Raw genomic sequence first — 23,374 nt, forward strand, 5'->3', positions numbered from 1 at the left:
GAATAAACAATGACAGTCTTTATATACTCCATTTGTAGATTACACATTTTCAAATAACTGGATATGGAGGCTACTTTGATGTCTGTTCTTAAAAATGTACAGATTATACCTTTTGTCTTTTAATATGAATGTGAATACTTAAATACATCACACTTGTTCCTTAGTTGAAAATTTAAAATGAAAGCATATTTCCCTTTAATTACCCAAAGTACAAATAATTAGTTGGTTATTTAGGGCCAATTTTACCTTTGCAATCATCTAATTCATGATTCTTTCCATGCATTAAGATTATAGTGCCAGTTCACCAATACTTGCCTGATAGCTGTCCACACCAAAATCAACTTGGTAAGAAAGGGGTTTGTTTCAGTTTACAATGTTCAGATGAGAGTTCATTAGGAAGGAGTGTCACAGAAGAAACTCAAGAAACCTTGAGGTAGGAACTGAAGCAGAGGCTATGAAGCATGACTATTTACTGGTTTGCTTCTTATGGCTTATCCAGCCATCCCATGCTACCTCTCCAGGCTCATTTCCAAGCTAAGAAATTTCTAGTAGTGTATTCAATTCCAAAACAATTTTAGGGAACTTAAGTAGATAAATAATGTATAGGTTTATTTTTCTTTATGTTCCTATATTACTAAAAGAAATCTGTTAATGTCAAAAAGTATCACAACAATGTCTCTCTCTTTCTTTTTGTCTCTCTCTTTGTCTCTCTGTCTCTCTATTTGTTTGGAGAGGAAACCCATGCTATGCACATGCTTATCGCAGAAATCAAGGCTAGTCATCTGTTTTTTTCTTAGTTTTGAGTGTAGGATTGAATCTAGAACATCAAAAATATTAAGGCCTCATTGTACAACTGAGATACACCTCAGATTCTTACTAATTCCATCTTTGTATACACATACACTTTTGTGTTAGCATGAAACTATCATATATTTACATATGGTATGAAACATATAATTATAAAGAAGAACATTGTATGTACTGTGGCTTTATCATATTTTTCTAAGTACATTTGAAATATACTAATGAATTAGTGAACTTTAAGTGAACAGGTGGTTTTCACTTTGTGGTAATAGGTATGCTGTAAAATAGAGGCTGGGAATTACCGCAGTATTTTAAATTACTTTGGATGACCGGCATTATTGTAACAATGCAAAATAAATGATTAACAAAAAAAATTGTTGACAAACACATAAAATAACAAAATATTGAGATGGCACCTAAATAGAACTCAAACAAAGTGTTTTCCTGCTCATCACCAATTAGTATTACTGCTAGGAAAGAGTCAATGACTTTTAATGCTGAATATAGAATTATAAATATTCTGTTAGCTTGAGTACCATGAAAGTAAAATTTCCTTGTTGATAGCATCGTTCTGCATGTGAATCAGAGAAACCTGAGGACACAGCTGAAGAGCATACTCTTAGCTCTTGGTAAAGGCAAAGAATTTAATTTCATCTGACCCCAAAAAAATGATAGGAAAGATGAAAGCAGAATGGGGGTAAGACTTGGGTTTGGGTGAAATACATGCCAAAGGATGATAGCTTTGAGATGTGTGACAAATTAGTACCAATCAGGAAGCTTCCTTTCATCTGAGAGTGACCTTAGATGAAATGCCCTACAATGGGGAGAAGGAACTTGTGTCTACCTCCAGTAGAAAGAGAGGGTATCAAGTGGAGTGATGGGGTTGCCATCTCACAGTCAAAAATTGTGACACAGAATTATTCTTGTCTGAAAGAACTGCAGCAACAAAATTGGAGAAGAACTTGAGGAAAAGCAGGTCCAGTGACAGGCCCAAAGCTCAAGGGGTTCCCCAAGGCCTGACACTATTATTGAGGCTATGGTGTGCTTACAAAAAGGGACCTATCATGACTGCCCTCCAAACGTCCAACAAGCAGCTGAAAGAGTCAAATGCAGATATTTTTACCCAACCAATGAACAGAAACCAGGGAACCCTGTGATTGAATTAGGGGAAAGCTGGGAGAATCTGAGGAGGAGGGCAACCCTATAAGAAGACCAGCAGTCTTAACTAACCTGGACCGTGAGATCTCCGACACCTGTAGCCACAACTAACCTGGACACTGAGCCACCAACTAGGTTGCATACAACTAATATGAGGCTAATAACTAATATGAGGCCTCCCACATATATAGAGCAGAAGACTACCTGGTCTGACCTCAGTGAGAAAAGATGCATCTAACACTCAAAATATTTGAGTCCCCAGGGAGTGGAGAGGTCTAGTGAGGTGGGGATGAGAGGGTGGAGACACCCTCTTGGAGATTAGGGAGAAGGTATGGAATGTGGGACAGTTAGAAGGTGGACCAGGAGGATGATAAAGTCTGGACTGAAAAATTAGGAATAAATTTTAGAAAAGAAATTAATATAATTATGAAAAAATTATTGAAAATGAGTTTGTTGATATCTGTTATATAAAATTAAATATATATTTGTATCATATAAATATAAATACTTAAAACTCAACTGTACATGTATTGTTCCATTTTTGCCCTTTCCCTAATTTTTTTTCTAAAATGTAAGGTTATTTTTAATTGATCTTACATGGAATATTTACATTAACTTATTTTTTTTGCAAAAACATCTTGAAATTTGAAGGCAATGATGGATGTTAGATAAAAACTTGCCATGGGTACACATTACAGTTTAAAAAACTCAGTGGAACTTTGTATATCACTATACAAAGGTGAATTACTCTCTCATAAAGTCCACGGGCTCAAATATAAAGATTAATAAATATTACTTTTGTAAAAGAGAGTAGAGGACCTTATATGTGTATCAATATGTTGTGCCAGGAAGCATTCATGAACCCAAAAGACAATTAAGGAGCCAACTCCAATGTAATCACATAAGGGTCTCTTTATTGCAAACTTGAATTTGGGCTTACTCACTGGTGGCTCACAGGACTGATTGGTAAAGCAGTAACAAACTTTCATCAGGACAATATTTTATAGAAAATGGAAGCAATGACAAGCATCTAAATGAATAACTATTGTAAGCCTACAGGTGGGTGCTCTGAAGAAAGACAGTATACAATCACAAATTGTCTGAAGGTACATCAGACACAATCAGACTAATCTTTGATTAACGGTTGCTAGGAAGTAGCTAGGGAGTAACTCTGGCCAAGGACAATTACTTATTATTATGTTCTTAAGATGGAAGCTGTTCTTCTACTTGGAGACATCCACTTAGACCAGCACCATTTGTTGAAGATGTTTTCTTGTTTTCCATCATATGGTATTGCCTTCTTTGTCAAAAATCAAATATCCATAGGTATGTGTGGGTTTATTTCTGGGTATTTGATTTGACTCAATTGATCAACCTGCCTATTTCTATTCCAATAGTATACAGTTTTTATTACTACTGCTCTCTAGTACAGCTTGAGATCAGGGATGTGATTCCTCATGAAGATTTTTTATTTTCAGGATTGTACTAGCTACCCTAGTTTTTTTGGTTTTCCATATGAAGTAGAGAATCGCTTGTTCACAGACTGTAAAAATTGTGTTGGAATTTTGATAGGGCTTTCATTGAATCTGTAGATTGCTTTTGGTAAGATGACCATTTTCACTATGTTAATTTTACTGATTCATGAGCTTGGGAGATCTTTCCATCTTCTGATTTCTTCTTCAAAAGGACACTGGCAATAGGACAAAACAAAAGCCTACAGATTGGGAAAAGGATCTTCACTAAACCTACATCAGACAGAGTGGCTAGTATCCAAAATATATAAAGAACTCAAGAAATTAGACACCAACTATTCAAATAATCCAATTTAAAAATGGGTACAGAGCTAAACAAAGAATTTAAAAATTGGAAAAATGTATTCCTGGCAAATGGACTCAAGAAGCAAACAATGAGGCCATTTTAAGTTCTGATAAAATAAGCTTCGACTCAAAACTAATCAGAAGATATAAGGTAAGGCACCACATACTCATCAAGGGAAAAATCTATGAAGAGGGCATTGCAATCTACAATATGAAATAAAAGTAGTAATTAAGTCTTCCAGTCAAAACAAGACCAAGGCTAGATGGATTCAGCACAAAATTATACCAGACTTCAAAGAATTAATGCCAATACTCCTGACATTCCTCAAAATTTAAGGAGCATTGCCTAATTGTTTTTAAGCGATGACAATTACCCTGATATCTAACTCACACAAAGATCCAACAAAGACAGAAATTACAGACCAATTTCCCTTGTCAACATAGACAAAACACTTGCAAACCTAAAAAAAAAAAAAAAAGGTGTAGGCTGTTTTCAAGAGTAGGTTTGGTTTCTAAACTATGATTGCTTAAGTGAAATTATTGTTTTCATAACCAAGAGAAGTCAATCATATGCAGACATATATGCTGACATCATATGCAAAAACTGAGAAAGTCATTATGTTGTATATATATATACATGTATATATATATATATATATATATATATATATATATATATATATATATATATATATATATATACATGAATGGGGAGCTTTAGCAAGTCATCCTGTTGAAAATTTCCATGCATTTTATGAAATTATTTATCAGCTTATATTTCAGGAAGCTACTCTGAGTACTGCCAAAAAACCAGTAAAAACAGAAAATATGTTATATGGACAGATATCCCTTATAGGCATTCATAGCTGTCTTATATGTCAAATTAACTCCAATTTCCTGCATGGCAATTATTTCAGTCAGAGTAACTTTGCTCCGTGTACTCCGTCTATGATGTCTGATGTCATCACTATAGTTTGACTGTTATTTTGTTACCCATATCTTCTTTAACACCTAGCTTTCTTATTTTAATATGATTTTTACTTCCCTCCTTTCCTTCAAAACATGCCTTAGTCAAAGGGTAAATCCAATCAACTTGTTATGAGATCCAAATCATATCTGGTCTGCAGAAATATACAGTTCTTCCCTGCTAAATATCTCTTCTGCGTATGACAGAGGATGACAAATGAAGGGTGACCTAAGATGAATAAAGGAAATTTGCTTTGAGTCATTCTCAGGGAAGGAGGGATGTAGGCATGTGAACACAAGGGAGAAAAGCAATTTGGCATATATAAAGATCTGCAGAAAGAGTGAGGCCAGAAGAGGATATTGCAAATTTTTTTTTTTTTAAGTATGTAGAAAATGAGAAAAGCAAAGTATAGGAGGAAATGTCTGGAAAAAAAGTTTAATGAAAATCAGCAAGATCGTTTTTCTATCTGTGAGATAAGCAATAAAAGGCTAAACCTGGTTCAGATCAAGTACTCTAGATATGGTTGATTGGCAAATGGTGAAGTCAGGGTTCAGGTCAGAAAGAGTATGGAGACAATCATAGAGGGATTAGCATCCCCAAAAGGAGCCCGAGGGAAAAGCAGAATTGAAAAGAGAAGGACTATTATGGAGGATAATGGACAGAAGAAAAAGATCCACAAGGAGAGGAAAGGAAAATATAAATAAAACTTAATTAGATGGACATTGGTTGGGGTACACAAAAGAGGTATGTGGTTGTTAGGGGGTTTAAAGAGTAATGAATAGGCAAAGAGTGGATAGCAAGGCCAGTGAAAGTAAAACGAAACAGCTATCAATAACATACATTCAAAATTTTTACTAGATTGTATAGCCAGTTTTATAGGCAATGTCATTGTACTAAAATTAAAAAACAAATGAACAGCAATTCCCTAAGACAGGAGGAGGGACTAAGATAGACCTCTGTTGACACTGAGGTGATTTGCATGTCTGCTTATTGGAAGCGTAAGTAAAATTTAAAGAAACTCTGACATCTTGAAAGTCAATCAAGAACATACATTCCACAACAATCAGCTAAAATACATTTGAAAGGAAACCACTCCTGTGATGTTTCAAATCCACTGCAGACTGCTAGTGAATGCTGAAACAAAGTGCAACAGAAATGCTCTTGAGCTCTGACTACAATAAGATTAGGAAGGCAAATAGATCAGAGATATTAGAGCATCTGCTTCTGTTACTGAGGAGAGATAGACAATGTATGAGCAATGCAGGGATGTTTAAGCCGATAGGAGCCCGCAACTTCCAGGTTCTTGTGTCTCAGATCAAGGAATGAGACCAGGTATGGGTGGTCAGGAAGAAAAAGAGGCAAATCTGCAAAAAGCGCCATGCTTTTCCCAATAAATTGTGGGTATCAGTTCAAGTCATAGTGACAATTTTGGCTTGTGTCCTAGAAAAAGTTAGAAAAGGGGGAAGAAAAAGCCATGATTTGATTTTCAGTTGGAGTAGAGGAATGCATTAAGACATTACATTGAATCTGTAAGTAGTAGTATTATAAGAGAAACTTCAGGGGTCCATAAGTACATATTGCATTAAGAACTTACTCTTCCCATTTTTTAAAAGTAATTTCATCTGTCTCAGATTTCCTGAGATCTTCTGCCCAGGTGATTGACAGACTCAGTTGATTAACTCTGAAAGGAAGGGGGCAGTGCTATGTCTTGGTTATGTTATAAATTTTGAGTGATGTAGAAAGTCATGTCATCACCCTGAGGCAGAGGTAGGACTCAGATCTCATTCTTTTAACCAAAATCATGTAATGGTAGGCTATTGACAACCAAAGAAACACACAAAAAGAAGGAGATAACACATGATAACAAAGCTTTATTGTGAAGAACAAATATCTTACTAGGACTCACCAAAGACCTATTTCCAATACACATTACACTTAAAATATTCACTCTTACTTTTTCCATATTTTTCTGCTTTATGCACTTATAATCATGGGTGTGTACACACATGGATGTGGATGTGCCTACAGAGGGAGGCAAGGGTTCAATGTCAAATGGTTTATCTTGACTATTTTGTACATCTATTTTATGAGAAACACTCAATCAACCTGAAGATTACAAATGAACCAGTCTATCTGCCCAGTGGGCCTGTCTTAATCTAGCATCTCTCTCTTCTGCTACTGAGCAACTTAATTTTGCCATGGTAATATGGAACATTTCAGGTACCCCATACCAGATTTTTTACATCACAGATTGCCCACAAAGTGTTTACACCAATTGTTACATATACTTATTTTCTCTAAGCATACAGATTATCTCTGACCTGATAATCTCAATTCTCTGAAAGATTTGAAATTTTAATTTTCTTTGATTTTATGGCATTATTACTTCAGTTTCAGTATAAGGTTTATGTCAATGGTTGAAATCCCAATTAGATTTGTAACTTCCCCAGGCATTTCCATCTGTCTTTTTAAGGGAACTATGGCCATCCCCTGGAACTGGAGTGACATTGACATTTCTTAGCTTCCATATTTGTGGCAGGAATTGATCCTGGGTCCTTTAGAAGAGCAGCCAGTCCTATTAAACCCTAAGCCATCTCTCTAGCTCCCAAATTCAGTTTCTTAATATAAAATTGATTTTTCATTAAATATATTCTGTTTATGGATTTCTCTCCCCCAACTATCCCATATCCTACCCAACTAAACACACATCTAAGTTTTAAAAGTATCTAATCATGTCTAATCCAAGAGGGTCCTGTTGATATTTTCTATGTAATATTTAAAAATCTTGCCTCTATAAAATATATAGATTCACAATCAGGACTATAATTGGTACATACATGGGTAAATATTCCCCTTTTTATTAAATAAACTGTTTTTATTTTTTCTGTTTTATGTGTATCTGTGCTTCACCTACATATATGTCTGTAGAGTTTATCTGCTTGGTGCGCATGGGAGCCAGAAGAAGATGGTGGCTTCCAGAGACAGTTACAAACAGTAGTGAGCCATCACGTAAGAGGTGATCATCAAAGCAGAGTTCCCTGGAACAACCACAAATGTTTTTAACTACTAGGCCATCTCTATGCTTATTACGTGCAACATTTCAGAAAGTCTCAACCTTAAAATGTCAACTTCTCAATGGATTATATCAAGGCAATTAAGCACACTCACTTATTCCTTCAGTAAGTATTTCCTAACACTTGCCAGAAGCCAGGCAAAATTCCAGATGCTAAGATCCAGTCTGTCACTACCCATTTCACAACAATACTAGAAAGGTGATGACCTAGAAGATGCAGAGTTCACTGAAAGTGCCAGAGTGGATTTTGTAGACGAAATAGTGATTAATAGAAGATTAAAGGAGTAGTAAGTAGAAAAGAAGGAAATGGAGAAGGACAGAATTTAAGACTTATACCGATAGCTTATATTGTACCTTAGGGAATAAGAAGTAAGAATTTAAGATAAAAGGTATTATAGAAAAACCATGTAAAACCATTTCATATAGTCTAATAGAGTAGCCATAAAATAGTCAGAATATGCTGACTGGGAATGATTGAGACCCTCAGGGCTCAAAAATGGGCCATGTAAGCTAAAAATGAACTGTATGCCAAAGATATTTACCAAAAAAAGATATAAATACAATTTGTATATCAAATAATATACAAATTCATGAAACATTCATTTAGAATTGTTTTAAGTTGCATAGTAAATATACAATACTAAAGAATTAGTAATACATCTAGAAGACATGAGCAGTTCTTATGTATCTGAATATCTGCTTAGGTAAAAGTTCTGTGGGTAACAAAAAATAACATCTCAGAAATATATTATTCAAAAAGTACTGAAAGAAAACATGATTGTAAGAATATTCTTTAGCACTTAAAATAACTGGGAACATTTAGACTGATTTCTAAGGGATAAAGTCAGAACACATAAAGAAAGGAAAAATGCTATGGTTTGAATGTACTTTCTAAATCTCAGCTGCAAATTTAAATGCCAGAAAACTATATTAAAGAATATGACCTTGATGAAATGGTTACAAAATATAGAAAATTATATGTTTACAACAAAATATAGATAATTACATTCTTAAATAAAAATTAGGCTTTGTCTTGAGAGTCCATTATTATTTCTGTGGGAGTGAGGTTTTCATCATAATAAAGCATATTTAAAATTCACAAACCTCCTGTTTCTAAATTAGACACTACTATGTTCTCTGCATTAAGATTTGTTCAAGATAATAGAGATTCTGGACCATTGGCTGATGCTTGTATATAGTTCTGGAATGTGTTATTCTCCTTTCCAAACCTAAATATATAAAATTTGTCTGAAGACTGTAGTATTGTTCCTGCAGGAAAAAAATGGATTAAGATTGGTATGTATGCAATGAAACGTAAATATATGTTTGACTGATAACAGGGAGAAAATTTTAAGGAGAAAATTATAATGAGAATCAAATTAGAATATTCTGTACTTGGAAAATGTAAAGAAACAAAGAAGCAAGTACAAACAGAAATGATTTCAAGTTACAAAACTGATATTGATAAGCATTTAGCAATACAATGAAGGTGATAAAAATGCAAGAAAGGGAAGAGTACTTTGAAAATTTTAAAGTTTTCTGATATGGAATGTGGTGGCATGTAAAATAGTATGGGTAACACTTTTCAATCAATCCTTTCTAAACTTGAGATTATAATAGAATGACAACATTTCTCCACTCCTTTTTAAAATCTTTAAAACTTTCCTATGTACCCCTACTTTCTCTCCCTCAATTCCACTGCAATTTTTAAAGTTAATTTTTGTTATAAATATCTGTATTTCTCTGTCTGCCTGTCTGTCTCTCTTCTCTCACTCTCTGTGTGTGTGTGTGTTTGTGTGTGTGTGTGTGTGTCTACAAAATAAATTTATGCCATGGGACAGGTATCTATAGAGGTGTTTGTAACAAGAATCACTGAGATAATATAGTTTTCTCATATGCACTTTATAAAATAAATATGTATCTACTCATTGTATTCTTGATTTTATTACAGGCAACCCTTACTCATTAGTAACTTAATAAAAACTAGCATGACATGTTTGAGGTTCAGCGGGAAATTTCTTGAACAGAATACCAATGGCTTATGCTCTAAGAATTGAAAAATAGGACCTCATAAAATTGAAAAGTTTCGGTAAGGCAAAGGACACTGTCAATAAGACAAAACGGCCATCCACAGATTGGGAAAGATCTTTACCAACCCTACATCTCATAAAGGACTTATATCCAAAACTACAAAGAACTCAAGAAGTTAGAGTCCAGAGAACAAAATAACCTTGTTAAAAATGGGGTACTGAGCTAAGCAAAGAATTCTCAAAATGACCCTGATATTCCATCTTATACCAATCAAAATGACTAAGAAGAAAAACTCAGGCAAGAGCAGATGCTGGCAAGAATGTGGAGGAAAAGTAACAATCCTCCATTGCTGGTAGTATTGTAAGCTGGTAAAACCACTTTAGAAATCAATCTGGTGGTTCCTCAGAGAATTGGAAATAGTTCTACCTGAAAACTCAGCTATACCACTATTGGTTATATACCCAAAAGATGCTCCCAATATAACAAGGACACATGCTCCACTATATTTATAGCAGCCTTATTTATAATAGCCAGAAGCTGGAACAACACAGATGACCCTCAACAGAAGAATGGATACAGAAATTGTGGTACATTTACAGAATGGAGTACTACTCAGCTATAAAAAGGAATGACTTCATGAAACTCACAGGTAAATGGATAGAACTAGGAAATATCATTCTGAGTGAGGTAACCCAGACATAAAAGAAGACACATGGCTTGTACTCAATAAGTGGGTTTTAGCCCAAAATCTCAGAATACCCACGATAAAACCCACAAATCATATGCAGCTTAAGAAGAAGGAAGACCAAAGTGTAGATGCTTCCATCATACATAGAACAGGAAAAAAATAATCACAGGAGCTAGAGCGAGGGAGGGAACTTGGAGGGAGACAGAAGGGGGAGGAAAGGGGGAAGGAACAGGTATTGGAAGGGACAAGAGACAAGTACAGAGGACCAGGAAATTGGATAGAAACGTGCAGCAGAGAGAGATGGAGAACTGTGTTAGCCACTAGAAAGTCGCAGACTCCAGGAAAGCATGAACTTCCCAGGAAATATGAATATGCCTCTAACCTAAATACCCCAGAGAGGGGAGATAACAACCTGTAGAGACCACCTCCAGTAGATAGGCACGGCCTCCAGTTGACAGATAGTACCACCCACACGTCTCAAAATTTTAAGCCTAGAAATGTTCCTTTCCAAAGGAAAGACAGGGACAAAAAATGGAACAGAGACTGAAGAAAAGGCCATCTAGTGACTGCTCCACCTAGGCATCCATCCCATCTGCACACACCATCCCCCCAACACTATTCCTGATGCCAAGAAGCATTTGCTGACTGGAGCCTGATATGGCTGCTCCCTGAAAGGTTCTACCAGCACCTGACCAATACAGGTGCAGATACTTAAGAGTGAACTATCAGACTGAACCTGGGGACTCCAATGGAAGAACTAGGGGAAGGACTGATGGAGCTGAATGAGATTGCAATGCCATAAGAACAACGATATCAACTAAACAGACACCCCAGAGCTCCTAGGGACTAAACCACAAATCAAAGAGTATACGTGGAGTGACCCATGGCTCCAGACTCATATGTAACAGAAGATGGTCTTGTCAGGCATTAATGGGAGGAGAACCCCTTAGTCCTGTGAAGGTTCAATGCCCCATTGTAGGGGAATGCTAGGGTGGTGAGACAGGTGTAGGTGGGTGTGTCAGTGGGGGAACACCCTCACAGAAGTAGGGGTAAGGGGTAGGGAATAGGGGGTTTCTGGAGAGAAAACCAGGAAAGGGGATAACATTTAAAATGTAAATAAAATATCCAATTGAAAATCTAAAAAAAAAAAAAAACAAAAAACAAGCACCAGACCTCTTCTAAATAGCATAATTTTAGAGTATTTCACTTGACATTGACAGATACACTAACAGATTTAAATATTAAATTCCATTTATCAGATTATACATTAATTCCATAAATACTGCCAATAATCTTGGTAATATATTTCACTAGACTTCCATAGAAGCCCAGTCATGGAAATCTTTTGTCTGTGTGTTGGGATGTCAATCCATGCATCTAAATTTAAATGGAAATTTGTGGGGCAAGAGGTTACTACTAGAGTTGTTCTACAGCTGTTACAGACCCTCAGCTGTTTGCATTTTCTGATTTCTTTCTATACAGGGAAAGAGAATGAATTGCTCTTGGGTCTGGGTAAAAGCATTTCTATTTTACATTTCATTATGCAGGCTATTTTTTAACCCAGGAGTTAAATGCAAGCTGCTTAACTTTGCAGCACTTAAACTGGCCAAGATAATTATTGGTATTAAACAGCTGGTCAAATAACTTATTTTTATTTATTTATTTGGTATTGTCAATAATCCATGCCAACAAACGATGGGAGTACAAACTTTAAAATTTAAGAAATGAATTTGGAAGATTTTATCTTCATATTGGAGTACCAAGAGAAATACTCAAAACACGGGACTTAAAGCTTTGTCATTTAGTGTACTTAAAAATGTATTGGTTAACTTTTAAATTTCATGTTATGTGTGCTTGTCATGCCCTGCAGGCTGGGAAAGTTGGATTGCTAGAAACTAGAGTTATATATACTTGGTGTGATCAGCCCTACATGGATGTTGGCAATATCTTTTGCCTGATTGAGGAACAGATTCCTAGCCTCCAAAGGCTGCCTCCTTCATGGAACTTTCAATACTATAATAATATTCTCAAACAGCTTAACTTTATAAAGCAAAAATATTTATTCAGCTCAAAGTTCAAGGGACACACAATTGTGATGTCCACACCTGGACATCCCAGGTGTAAAGAAGATGTGGCTGACTATGTCACATGACAGTAGGCAGCAAAAGTGTAGACAAATAAGCAAGCAATAACTATGATAAGAAAAGTCAGAGAAGGCTAGTTACAGACAACTGTAAATGCTTCTTAAGCAGGCACCTTGCTGGCAACTTGTCTCAGCCATTCAGAGCATTCTCTGCTCTTTCAGAGAACCACAGATTCCCAGCACCCACACTGCTGATGCATAACTTCTCAAAATTCCAGTTTCAGGGTGTCTTATGTCCTCTTCTGCATTCTATGAGCACACATACATACAAACCAACATGCACATAGAAATTGAATTTTAAAAGAAGAAATAAAGAACTCACCAGGAACCTCCATAAAATATGTAAATCTCTGAAAAGAGAAAAAAACATATTCCCACTTAAGTTAAAAGCTCATTACTAGATCACACCATTTAAATTTTCCATCTGCCTCTATCATCTGGATGCCTCCAGCCAAGGACAAGGTTTCCAATCAACCTTTGAGAAAACAATTTGAAGCCACATCCCAAAAGTAGTAATTATTTGTTGAGTATGGATAGCCTTGCTCTTTGAGCTACTCTGCTTTTTTCCTAAAGTTACACATAAGGGTGTATTCTTATTTTTCCTTTGTATAAATTTATTAAACCTCTCAGTTCCCATGAAATAAAACACATGGAACTTATAAAATTTTAACATTGCAGATATATTTCTAAATATATTAATTTTTAATATAAAGAATGACTTTATAAATTTATACTTCCAAAGAAAAATATTGGAAGGAATTTGTTTTTAAATAATGGGAATACTTATTGAAACTTTCTAAGCATTTAAAATCATGTAAGATTGTTCCATTTAACTATTTGGAGTGACTGTACATAATGAGATATAAGATTAGAAATAAGTTTGGGGCCAGATTTGAAGGTTTTCAAGTTCAGGCTAAGATAATTGAAGTTTATCCTCTCATCTACAGGGACACTTTGCATGTGTTTAAAAGAAAGGAGCATCAGGGGAAACGAAAGGTGAAGTGTATCCCTACTTATGAAGCTTGCAAGATGCCTTCTAGTAACAAAACAGTTAGTTCTCAGGGATGAGGCTCTCAGTCCGTTCCAGCTCAGGATTCTGGGCCTTGCAATTGAAGTATATAGTGTGTTCAGCAACACAGGCTTGAGTTTTCTCTCTTTGGGGGAAAGCAAGGGTAAAAGCAATAAACTGTAATGCTCTGGGGATCTTTTTGACAACCATGACTAATAACTTACAAGAAGTCTCCTATCCCTAGTGCTCGGGTTTTTGATAAACAGTCATATCTAATGAGGAACTTCATCTAAACTATAAGTGTATTTATACACAGACTTATGTGTATTATGTTTTTGAACATTTTGTCATTGGATTGTTTGGTAATTGATGACATGATAATTTTTTTTTTTTACTTTTAAAGATATTCTTAGGGTTATGTTTATTTTACTCTCCTTTCTCCTTCTTCTACATTTACATTTATCCTACTCTCTATGTTTCCCATCAGATCACTGGTACCCTGCTATTTCCCTATCTATCATTCTCTGATGTATATTCATACATGTAAGAAAATATTTATACACATAGAATAAATAAATTATTTTAACATTTCTTAAGAGGGGAAATATTGGGAACATCTTACTAATAAAAATATGCAAGGTTGTTGGATGAAAATTCTAGCCTGGTGGTATTTGCACACCTTTAATCCCAGCCCTTAGGAGGCAGAGGCAGGCAGATCTATATGAGTTCTAGGTTTACAGAGTGAGTTTCAGGACATTCAGGGCTACAGAAAGAAAATATGTCTTGAAAAAAATAGATGGAATCTTCTGATTATAAATGTATATATATACATATATATATGCACATATATAGACTCTACTGAAGAATAAATATGAGTGCAAGATCTAAATATTTCCTCAAAGAATTGTTTCTTTGCTTCTAAGGTACTGCGATCATATTTTTCTTAAGAAATGCATCTAATCTATGTTGCTGTCACTGCAAGTTCTGTTTGCCCTCTTGCTGAAGAAGTTTCTTCCCAGTCATTTGCTGTTTTCTGGTCTTCCCAATTCCTCTTCTATTAGTCTGCTGCAGCCAGTCCCTCCTTCTGCCTGTTCTGCATCTCCCTTTCTCTTGTATCCTTTTTATTTCTTTTATTTCCTTCAACTCTGTCACACTGACTCATTCTTTCCTACCTTCTCACTCCATATTTCCTTCATGGCCTTTCCTTTCATCTGAAAATATTGCTACCAATTACTACATTTATAAGAATAAAGCATTTCTTTAAGAAAAGCCAAGTGGTCACATACCACATGTCAATCATTAGTATATAGTTTCAGCATTACTAAACTGAAAGAAAAAATAAAAGTGCATGATCATCTCACTAGATGCCAAAAGTCATTTGACCAAATCCAACAGACCTTGATAAACATCTTAAAGAACGCAGGGATACAGGGGGCACAGCGCTACATAAGGCAATACAGAAAGCAATACACAACAAGTCAATAGCCAAATTAAATTCAGTAGAGATAACCAAAAAGCATTTCCACTAAAATCAGGGACAAAACAAAACTTTCCACCTTACCCAAAACTCTTCAACTTAGTGCTTGAAGTTCTAGCTAGAGCAAAAAGACAACTAATAGAGATCAAGAGGATAGAAATTGGAAAGTAAGAAGTCAAAGTGTCACATTTTCAGATGATATTACAGGTATAAAAAGTATACAGTATACCCCAAAAATTCTACCAGAAAATTCTACAGCTGATAAACATCATCAGCAAAGAGGTTAGATACAAAATTAACTCAAAGAAATCAGTAGCCCTCTTCTATACAAGGGATAAATGGGTTGAGAAAGAAGCTAGGGAAATAGTGTCCTTCAAATAGCCACAAATAACATAAAATACCTTGGTATAACTTTAACCAAGCCAGTGAAAGGCCTGTATGACAAGAACATCTAGTCTTTGAAAAAAGAAAATGAGGAAGATATCACATGGTAGAAAAATCTCACTGAGATTGCTCACAGATCAATAGGATTGGAATAGCTGAAATTGGCATCTTAACACAACCAATCTTCAGATTCAATGCAATCTCCATCAATATCCCAATATTACTCTTCACTAACTTTAAGGACATTTCTCAACTTAATGTGAAAAAAACAAAAATCCAGGATAGCTAAAACAATCCTTAGTCATCAGGAAAATGCGAATCAAAACAACCCTGAGATTCCACCTCATACCAGTCATAATGACTAAGCTTAAAAACTCAGGTGACAAGAGATGCTGGTAAGGATGTAGAGAAAGAGGAATACTCCTCATAGCTAGCTGGTGTATTACTACCTGGTGGTACAGCCACTCTGGAAATCAGTTTGGAGATTCCTCATAAAATTGGACATAGTTCTACCTGAAGACCTATCTTCTGGGCATATACTCAGAAGATGCTCCAACATGTAGTAAGGACACATGCTCCACTATGTTCATAGCAGCCTTATTTATAATAGACAGAAGCTGGAAAGAATCCAGATGTCCCTCAATAGAGGAATGGACACAGAAAATGTACATTTACACAATGGAGTTCTACTCAGCTATTAAAAACAATGACTTCTTGAAATTCTTAGGCAAATGTATGGAACTACAAAATATCATCCTGAGTGAGGTAACCCAATCACAAAAAAACCACACACATGGGATGTACTCACTGATGAGTGGATATTAGCCCAGAAGCTACGAATACCCAAGATACAATTCACAGACCACGTGAAGCTCAAGAAGAAGGAAGACCAAATTGTGGATGCTTCTGTCCTTTTAGAAGGGGGGAACAAATTTCCCATGGGAGGAGATACAGAGACAAAGTTTGGAGCAGAAACTGTAAGAAAGGCCATCCAGAGACTACCCCACCTGGGGATCAATACTGTCACAAAACTCAGACACTAGTATGGATCCCAACAAGTGCTTGCTGACAGGAGCCTGACAAAGCTGTCTCCTGAGAGGATCTCCCAGTGCCTGACAAATACAGAGCTGGATGCTCTCAGCTGACCATTGGACTGAGCATAGGGTTCCCAGTGGAGGAGCTAGAGAAAGGACCCAGAGATATGGAGGGAATTGGAACCCTATAATAGGAAGAATAATATGAACCAACCAGTACCCCAGAGTTCCCAGGGACTAAATCACCAACCAAAGAGTACACATGGAGGGACTCTTGACTCCAGTTGCATATATAGCAAAGGATGGCCTTGCCAGACATCAATGGGAGGAGAGGCATTGCTCCTGTCAAGGCTTGATGCCCCAGTGTAGGGGAATGCCAGGACAGGGAAACAGGATGGGTGGGTTGGTGAGCTGGGGGAGGGTGGATTGGATAAGGGGTTGTCAGAGAGAAAACCACAAAAGTATATAATATTTGAAATATGAATAAGGAAAATATCTAAGAAAAAAGAAAGGAAAAAAAAGAATAGAAAATATCATGGGTGGGGTAACTCAGACCCAAAAGGACATGCATGGTATGTATTCACTTATAAGTGATTATTAGTCATAAACTAGAGGATAACCATGATATATTCAACATACTCAAAGATGCCAAATAACAAAGAGAGCAGAAGTGAGGATGGTTGAATCTTTCTAATGGGGGAAAGATAGATATGGGAGTCTGATGAGAGGAGGGAACAAGGTGGAAGAGAGGATGCAGTAGGGGAGATCATATGTAGGGAGAGGAGGGGAGAGAATGGGGAGATCAGCTGCAGCATTGAGGCATTCTCTAGGACATGCTAGAGACCTGGGATTACAAGAGGCCTCAAAGGATCTAAGGGGGCAACTCTAGCTGAGATTCCTAGGAGTGGGAGATATGGATCCTTACGTGGTCACTTCCTCTAGCCAGACAGACTTTGTGGAAGAATAAGGATAGCAACCCACCCACAAAGCCTTTGATCCAAATTGTGTCAGGCCTACAAGATGTGCAAGGATAAGGATAGAGGAGAGACTGAGAAAATGGCCAACTAATTACTGCCACAAGTTGAGACCCATCCCATGGGCAAGAACCAATTTCTCGTGATTTGTTATGCTGGCAGATAGGAACCTAGCATAACTCTGAGAAGCTCCACCCAACAATCAATGATCAGAGATACAGAGACTCACACCCAAATAATAGATGAAACTTGGGGTCTTATAAAAGAGTTAGGAGAAAGATTGAGAGACCTGAAGAGAACAGGGACTATGCAGGAAGATAAATGGTTTCAACTAATCTGAATCTTGGGGGCTCCCTAAGACTGAATCACCAATCAAAGAGTTACCATTGGCTGGGCCTAGCCCCATTTACACATGTAGCAGATGGATTGCTTTGTCTTTATGAGGGTCTCCCAAACAACTGGATCAGGGTCTATCCTTGAACCTGTTGCCTACTTGCCTACCTGTGGAACCCACACCACTAAATGTACAGCTTTGTCTGATCTCATTGGGAGAGGATGTGCCTAGTTCTGCAGCAAGTTGACCTATGGGATAAGGGGTGGGGTGGGATGGAGAAGTGTTGGGAGGTGGATAGCCAGAGAGTATTTTAAGCATCTAAGGGGAATGTACAGAGAACTCATATGAAGGGAGGAGAAGAAGGGAAAATGTTGGGTTGCAAAATGAATAAATAAATAAATTTAATAAAAAAGATTATTTTAATTTTCTGAGGAAACTCCAGATTGATTTCCAGAAAGATGTACCAGTTTGCAATCTCATCAGCAATGGAGGTATGTCTTTCTTTCTCCACATCCTCTCCAACATATGTTGTCAGTTGAAGTTTTGATCTTAGCCATTCTAATTGGTGTAAGGTGGAATCTCAGTGTCATTTTGATCTGACCACTAAGGACTTTGAACATTTCTTTAGGTTTTTCTCAGCCATTCGAGATTTCTCAGTTGTGAATTCTCAGTTTATTTCTATATCCCATGTTTTGATTGGAAATAATTCTACCTGAAGACCCAGCTATAACACTCCTGGGCATATACCTAAAGGATATCCCACCATGCCATAGGTGCAAGTGTTCATAACAGACTTATTTATAATAGCCAAAAGCTGGAAAGAACACAGATGTCCCAGGACAAAGGAATGTATTCAGAAAATTTGGTTCATTTACATTACTGTAGAATACTATTCAGCTATTAAGAATGAGGACATCTTGAATTTTGCAGGCAAATGGATGGAACTAGAAAATATCCAGAGTGAGGTAACTCAGACCCATGGTATGTAATCACTAATAAGTTGATATTAGCCAAAGAAAAAGTACTGAATACCCAAGATGTAGTCTATAGAACTCAAAAAGGTCAACAAGCTGAAGTGCCCAAGTAAGGACACCTGTGTCCAATTTGAGAGAAAGAAGAAAGAAATCACAAGTGGGGTGTGAAAGAAGGACCTGGGAAGGAAAGTTGACAGGGGGACAGTGGCAGGGAGAGGGGAACCTGATCTGGTATTAGGTGAGGGAAAAGAACTGAAGTCCTGAGGGCCAGCAGAAAGAATGGAAACAGACAACCTCGGGAAATAGAAGGCTGGAGGGATCCTCCAGAATGCACAGAAGACCTGGAGGGAGAGAGACTCTCAGGACTCAAAAGGAAGGATCTTAGATGAAATGCCTGACAGTAGGGAGAGGGAACTTACAGAGCACACCTCCAGCAGGAAGGCAGGACACCAAGTGAGGGGGGTTGCCATCCTACAGTCACATCTCTGACACGTAATTGTTCCTGTCTTATAGAACAATTGGATAGAAATGTCTCCTGACCTGACAGGCCCAAAGTGGGATCCAGCTCAAGAATAGGTCCCAAGGCCCGACACTATTATTGATGCTATTGGAGCTCTTACAAAATGGACCGATCATGACTGCCCTTTGAAAGACCCAAAAAGCAGCTGAAGGGATCACATACAGATATTTGCACTGACCCTGTTGTTGAATTAGAAAGGCTGAAAGAAGCTGAGGAAAAGGGTGATCCTGAAGGAGAACCAGCAGTCTCAATTAATCTGGACCCCCGAGATCTCTCCAATACTCGACCACCAAACAAACAGCATACACCAGCTGATATGAGGCCCCCAACACACATACAGTAAAGGACTTCCAGGTCTGTGTTCATTCAGAGATGATGCCCCTAACCGTCAAGAGACTGGAGGCCCCAGGGAATTTAGAGTTCAGGAGGGGTGGGACATGGGGACATCCATTTGGAGACAGGGGGGTGGGAGGAGGTGTGAGTTGTAGAACAGTCAAAGGGTGGATGGGGGGGAATAAAATATAGAGTGTAAAAAATTAAAAAATGATTATTTTAAAGTGGCTGATCAAATTGCAATTTTCACAATACAAATACATGGTCATGATAAAGCTAAATACTTTGCAGTCATGTACTTGTGGAAAGTTATTCATTTAATTTTTTCTTAGATATTTTCTTTATTTTCATTTCAAATGTTATCCCCTTTCCTAGTTTCCCCTCCAAAACCCCCTTCTCCATCTCTCTTCCCCCTACTTACCAACCTACCCACCCTTGCTTTCCTGTCTTGGAATTCCCCTACACTGGGGCATCCAGCCTTCTTAAGACCAAGGACCTCTCTTCCAACTGATGTCAGACAAGTCCACTCTCTGCTACATATGAAGCTGGAGCCATGGGTCCCACCATGTGAACTCTTTGGTTGGTGGTTTAGTCCCTGGGAGCTCTGGGGTTACTGGTTGGTTCTTAATGTTGTTCCTCCTATGGGGCTGCAAGCTCGTTTAGGTCCTTTGGTCCTTTCTCTAATTTTTTAATACCTCTAATTTAGTATGTTTCACTTTGGTACAAGGTACTAACATTAGTGAAAACAAGACCTATTATTTGTTAATGAAGTTAACTATGATACTTATTTTCTATGCTCTGTAATAAGTAGGCAACTCAACACTAGGTAAAGCATTTGTATAGTTTGAATCTGATACTGTGTTTTCTTCATGCTTTGGTAACATAATAGCTAAACACTTGCTTTTGGTGTTACACATGATTTATATTATACATGGATACATATTAATTCCAAGAGAATGTAAAATATGATTCATATTAATACTGCACATAGAGGCAGTCTATACTACATGATGGCTCAAATAAATTTCTCCAAAATATTCTTCCATTTACAGATTATTCCTAGATATGAAGTGTGAAAGATCTAGTGAGTACCTTACATTCCTATTGTTTTTAGGAGTACCTGACTTAGAATTTTAAATTTTCACTACCATTATCTATCCACTTAGTAATTTTACTACATAAATAATGTTAAAGGAAACAAAAGAAACATGGACAGGAAAATTAAAATTTGAATATATACATATGAATATAGGAGAACATATGAATATATACATAATAAAGTTAAACCCTCCACATAACATAATTATGTTGATTTTATGCTTTAGACTGATATTTTAGCTTAAACTAGATTGTGTCTTACATATCATTTCACTCATCATATTTGTAATGTCTTTATGGGTAAAGGAGGAAAAATTATAAATCAAAAAAGAGGTTATTTACCCAAACAATTATTCTATCAATCCTCAACTGAAAATGAATTTGAAGTCTCTCCCCTTACTTCAGTTTTTTTCGATTTCTTTTTAAAACATATTCTTCCCTCATATATTACATCACAACTATAGTTTCCTCTCTCTCTACTCCTCCGTGTTACCCACTCCCCTACCTTCCTTTTCCACCAAATCTATTCCTTTTTTCCCCCCTTTAACAAAAGAGCAGGTCTCCTAGGGATATTGACCAAACATAGCATAACAAGATACAATAAGACTAGCCCTCAAATTTGGATAAAACAAACCATAGATCTGAGTCCAGCCCAATTGTCATCACAGAGGCTTCACCCAACAACTGATGGGAACTGATGCAGAGATCTACAGCCAAACATTAGGTGCTGCTCAAGGAGCTTGGCAGGACAGGAACAGGAAGGATTATAGGAGGCAAAATGGCTCCAGAATACCAAGAGAACATAGTCCACAGAAGAAACTAAGCAGAGCTCATAGGGACTCACAGAGACTGAAGCAACAATCATAGAACCTGCATAGGCCCAAGTTGGGGGTAAAATTATGTAGCTTGGTGTTGCATGGGTCTGAGGGATATCTTTGATCCTTTTACCTACTCTTGGGACTATTTTCTCTCACTAGTTTTCCTTATTCCCTTGATATGCCTAGTTTTATTGTAACTTGTTATGTTGTGTTAAGTTTTATTTTTTAATACACATTTCTTGAAGCAGTTCCTATATACATTCATATATCATATGTTATTTTCATTAAACTCACAACAATTAAAGACAAATTAAACATGTAATATGTTTACAATTATGACATTGATAAAGGCATGTTAAATTGGTAAAAATATCCTTGGGAAATATTAATATGTTAATTGTTCATTCTTTAGGAAGATCTTTTCCCTTTTTTATGTAGGTTTTATCAGATCACATTCACATAGTTGATCAATATAGCCTTATTTCAGAGTTCCAAGACTATTATACATTTTAAGACTATTATGAAAATTATTCAATAATGTATATTTTATCAAATGCAAATAAGTATGAAACCTCTATTTTAGTTCATCGTTTAAAACAATAACCTAATTACTAGAAAATCATTTAGGTCCTTGCAACATTGATCTGCCACTCTGCCAAGAGTAGCGAATGATCTTAACCACAAAAATAATCAGCCGGTTTCTTCTCATCACAATTTTGAACACATTTAAGGATAAAATTATTTAATTTATTATCCAGAAGATAACATATTATGTTTGGTTTTCAAATGATGATAAGTTATGTCCACTCAAGTCTAAAGCTTTATTTACTCACATAAAAGTATCCATTACATGTGCTATTTTTTCGTAGAAATTTAATAGTTTTATAAACTGTATGCAATATTACTTGACAGAGCTAAATGTTGGCTTTAATTTCTTTTATCTGCTTTCATATTGCTTCTAAAAATAGTAACTATCTAGAGTAATAAAATTGCTAATTGTAAGAACAATAAGTTACTTTTTGATGTCATACTTTTATTTCATATATTCAGGTTATCATATTTTTATTATTATTAGATATTTTTGTTATTTACATTTCAAATGATATCCACTTTCCTAGTTTCCTTCATAGGACCAAGGACCTCTCCTCCCATGGATGACCAACTAGGCCATCCTCTGCTATACATATGCTGCTGGACCCATGAGTCCCACCATGGGTACTCTTTGGTTGGTGGTTTAACCCTTGGGAGCTCTGTACTATTTAGTCCATATTGTTTTTCATTCTAAGAGGCTGCAAACCCTTCAGTTCCTTGGATCCTTTCTCTTTCTCCTTCATTGGTGTCCCTCTGCTCAGCTCAATGGATGGCTGTGAGCCTCTAGTTCTGTATTAGTCAGGCACTGGAGGAGCCTCTCAGGAGACAGCTTAAGAGACAAAAAATTCAGAGAAGACTCTTGACATCTCCTAAGTATGTAAGATTTAACCATATCTATTTCACTTTATTAAGCATTCTCTTTGTGTTTGAAATTATTTTCCTTACTTTTAGGCAAGTATTCTTTGGTTGTTATTGGTAAGCTTTGATTTCTAATTAAAAGTCTTCCCAAACACATCTTTTTACTGGTTATATTTAATTAATTGTCAGATATAGAGACATATGTTTCAGGATATCTTCCCACCTACAGGTTCATTATATTTGGTAAAGTCATAAGAATTCATAATCTAAGCTTGTGCTTTGCATTCAA

The sequence above is a fragment of the Mastomys coucha genome, unplaced genomic scaffold (genome assembly GCF_008632895.1).
Source record: "Mastomys coucha isolate ucsf_1 unplaced genomic scaffold, UCSF_Mcou_1 pScaffold22, whole genome shotgun sequence".
In the NCBI taxonomy this organism is placed as follows: Eukaryota; Metazoa; Chordata; class Mammalia; order Rodentia; family Muridae; genus Mastomys; species Mastomys coucha.